General features: G+C 33.0%; 1 long non-coding RNA gene across 1 annotated transcript; it reads right to left on the bottom strand.

The window, feature by feature from the left end:
- Window positions 615–1,316, bottom strand: LOC107628136. The gene is made up of 4 exons (XR_001617607.2): window positions 1,167–1,316; window positions 974–1,066; window positions 769–870; window positions 615–694 (listed from the first exon to the last, which is right to left on the bottom strand). It is a non-coding gene; the product is annotated as an uncharacterized LOC107628136 (long non-coding RNA).

The following is a 4,391-nucleotide window of genomic DNA, read 5'->3' as shown; positions in this document are numbered from 1 at the left end:
CGGCACAGTTACCGGCGGCTATAAACCGCCGCAATACCAATCAGATAAAGTCACACTCTTCGGCGGTTTAAAACCGCCGCTAAATAAAAAAAAATTTGGATTTTTTAAATAAATCGTAAAGTTTTTTTAAAATACTATAGAACTATTTTTTTTGGCGTTTTTAATTTTTTATTATTTTAAGAGTTAATATTTTCAACCTCAGAATCCAAACTTGTATAAAAACAAAAAAAATTATCTGCAAAACAAAATAATATATTCATTAAAGTACGAAGAAAACAAATCTCTACAAAGAGTTGTATAGTCTAATTCAAAAAAAGTTTGCTTCAAACCAAAATAATTCCAATCCTAATACATTATTCTCCACTCTATCATTCCACGGAACTCATCCCTACAGCGATGTTTGGTGGGAGCTCCTCACCCTGCCGTTGCAGATAAATCAAAGCATCCTCCATCGCCTTCCTCTTCAACTTCTCGCGTTCCAGCTCTGCTTGCAGTTCTAGCAGCTTCCTCTGGGTCTCCTCTACTTGGACTCCGTTGACCGACGAACGTGAATTCGGACCAAATAGTTGACTAGGAGTCGGTCCATACCACGTACTCTGCCAGGTTTCTCTTTTATGAAAACCTGAGCAATGAAATCATTTTGAGACAACAATCTAGAAGACTCATCTTGTTGCTTAATCTCCTCAATTCTTTCCTACAGACACAAATTAGCAAATACAATCATTAAAATATCACACAACTATAAATGAAAAAATTGGTAGTACTTACACCAATTACTCTTGCTTCATCATTGATATAGGAGCCATCATTTTTTTTGTGCACTTTGATCCATAACTCTCCTCTACCGACTCTTCTCCCTTGTTCTTTCGACTGTATCAACAAAGTTTATACTATCACCATATTATTCCACACAATCAAGTGAACTTAAGTCATAGAAATAGTTTTAAGGTGAGTGAATAAAAAAGTAAAGTACCTCTTCTTCTATCCGTCGTGCAAAGCTTTTCGAACCACCAGTGTGGGTATATAGTTGCTTTGATCGATTAGCCGCGTTTTTCCTGCACTTCTCCTCTTGGTCCATCAGAGACAGAGGGTAATTAGAAACTGATTTAAAAAGACTCAATGCTAAATAATTTGTAATGTTGTGTACCAATGAGTTACTAGATTACCTTTGTCTCCTCTTCGGTACGATAGTTAAGGAACCATCTCCAATACTCTCGATCAATTCCAGGCAGACGTTGCTCAATGTTTTCTTCAGTCGTAAATGTTGGCTCGTAAAAAGCATCGTACAACCTCAGCTCCTATGTTCCTTGGAAATGAGGCTCCTACTTTCTCTTGTTTCCACCATTCTCCTTCAATGATCAGCTCCTTAACTCTGTCTACTGAGAGATCTCTGTTCATAAGAATTTTACCCATACTCATAACCTAATTATCCTTCCATATCTTTATTTCTGATCCCTTTTCAATACTCCATCTCCTATTCCTTCTCAATAAATCCCTGCCCTGAATAAGACTCCTCCATACCCATGATGCCCCCACTCTCAACATTTGCTTCCTAAAATTGTCGTAATTCTCCAAAAAAACCACCGCTATTTAGCGTGTCCCTTGTAGTAAATGAATTACAACGACTTGCATCTTTGTGGTCAAATTAATCGAAGGTTTGTCACAAACTCATTTCTCATTGTGACGAAATCGAATGCTCTCCAATAATATAAGTCAAATGTAGAATCTTTTGTCAAATTGTCCGTTTGTCAAATTGTCCGTTTGTATATGTTAGAAACAAGAGACTTAATTGGAGAAGGATGATATATTATTGAGTGTATTCAAGTTGTATATTCAAATTGTCTGGAATGATACAATATAAAAGGGTATTTATAGGTACTAAGAGAATCGTAATAATAAAGACGTAATCTCCTATAATAAATATTCAGATATACTAAATAATACTAATTGATCCTAATTGATCCTAATTATATTCTAACATCCCCCTCAAACTCAAGTGACAACTTGAGTTTGGAACTTATTTAAAACAACGAAATAAAGAGAAAAAAACTGCTTAAACTGATAAAACGGGTGCAGACGAAACTACCGGAAGGAAGCACAGATGGAACTGCCGCTTGTCTGAAGGAAGCGTAGACGGAACTGCCGCTAGTCTGAAGAAAGCGCAGACGGAATTGCCGCTAGTCTGAAGGAAGCGCAGACGGAACTGCCGCTTGTCTGAAGGAAGCGCAGACGAAACTGCCACTATCTGAAAGAAGTGCAGACGGAATTGCTGAAAAGAAATGTAGACGAAATTGCCACAAGGAAACACAGACGAAACACAGACGGAACTGCCACGAGAGAATGCAGACGGAACTGCCACGAGAGAACGCAGATGGAACTGCCACGAGAGAACGCAAACGGAATTGCCACGAGAGAACGTAGACGGAACTGCCGAAAGAGAGCGAAAACTATATGATTTTTTCATGAGAATAGGTAAGCAGCAGATGACAATGGTGTTTGATCATTCAACTCAAAATAGGCTAGTCGGTGAGGTGAAAAAGCATCAAAGGAGTGACAAAAGGGAAAGAAGAATGGCATAGAAAAAAAATACAAAAACTACGGTTATTTCACCGCAAGGAAAACAACCTATCCTCTTTAAGGATAATACCATGGCTCCGATACCATGTTAGAAACAAGAGACTAAACTAGGGAAAGGATTTGTATATATTATTGAGTGTATTCAAGTTGTCTATTCAAATTGTTTGGAATGATACAATATAAAAGAGTATTTATAGGTACTAAGAAAATCGTAATAATAAATACATAATCTCTTATAATAAATATTTAGATATACTAAATAATACTAATTGATCCTAATTATATTCTAACAGTATCAATGAATTTGGTATTTTTCTCTATTTTAAAAAAAAATCTTTATTCAGTTTTTTCTTTTTTCTAAATTTAATCCCTAATCTCGTGTGAAATATTGCAAACCCTGGTACGTGCTTTTCAACATCATAATCACAAAGCACTTAAGTAATGTGTGATTAGAGTGGTATTAAAGCCATTGTGTGTGCCACGATATTTTATTTATATTGATTACTTCTATTCAATTTCTTGACTTGCAAAGTCTATTATACTAATAATTTATGCAAACACAAGTACCAGATTCAATTAGCACCCTTTTATTTTTTATTTTTTTTCCTTATTTTCTATTAAAAAAACTAACGTGCTAATTTGCTGTTAGTACCGATAAAAATATAAATATAACGGAAAAAAATATTACTAAAGACATTATATATACCTGGTATATCTGTCTGAAATAGCAATAATCTTAGTTGAAAATNNTCCTAAGGAGGAAAGAAAAAAAAAAAAAAAGAGCAAATATATATAAATGGATTATGACTAACTGTAGTCTTGGTCATAGCATAGTGAGAAGAAAATATGCATTTTGATTTGATGAAGCATTGATGGTACTATTAAGTCAAACATGTAACCATATAATAATAATTTATTTAATGTACAAAATAGAGCCACCTATTTTGATTTTCAAAGAACAGAATGTGTCATTGCATTGCATTAAATCTGTTTCTATTTGGAAGCTTGAAGTCATACTAATGACGATATGATGTGGCATTTTTAATCTATGCAAAATCACTTGCGTAGAAGACATCACTTTATTTTAATTTCTTGGAAAACGAACTTTTTCTATTAAAAATTAATCATAGTAATAGAGAATACTTAGGACTTACGTTGGAAAAACTTTAAATTGGAGAAAAATTTACGATGATGTGTTCCTTTTTTTTTCATTCATCTAAATTGGTTTTAATGATTATTGATTGAATAAGAGTTTAGTTTCATTTATTACCTAATTTTATTGTTGTAAAAATATATAGACTATTCTCAAGATTTTTTTATTTAAATAAAAAAATATTATTTATACATTTAAATTAAATATAAAAAATAATTAATTTATGTGTTTAGTCTTATTTTTACAGTCATTAACTAAAAAAATTGTAAATTTTTTATGATTGTACCAACAAAAATAATGAAACAAGTTTTTCTTCTCCATTTTGCACTACAAAAAAAAATAATAAGTACCGATGAAATTTCTGTTAAAAAATGAATAAAATTTCATAGTAAGTTAATTATCGACAAATTTACTGTCAAAAGTAATTCGACGGTATAAACCTCGTCGGTAATTAATTATCGTTAGATTTTTTCGTTCGATGGTAATTACCGTCGGATTCTACAGTAAATTACTTGTCCGAAAAACCTTTTGGTTATTGACGGATTTTTTCGACAGTAACGTTGGCGCCACAATATACTGTTTTTTGCACCATTACCGTCGGACTATGTCCTCAGTAAATCCAACGATAATGTCAATTTTTTTAAAAAAAAATTATTGTGAT

The sequence above is a fragment of the Arachis ipaensis genome, chromosome B02 (genome assembly GCF_000816755.2).
Source record: "Arachis ipaensis cultivar K30076 chromosome B02, Araip1.1, whole genome shotgun sequence".
Lineage (NCBI taxonomy): Eukaryota > Viridiplantae > Streptophyta > Magnoliopsida > Fabales > Fabaceae > Arachis > Arachis ipaensis.
This window is presented reverse-complemented; position numbering and strand designations above follow the sequence as displayed.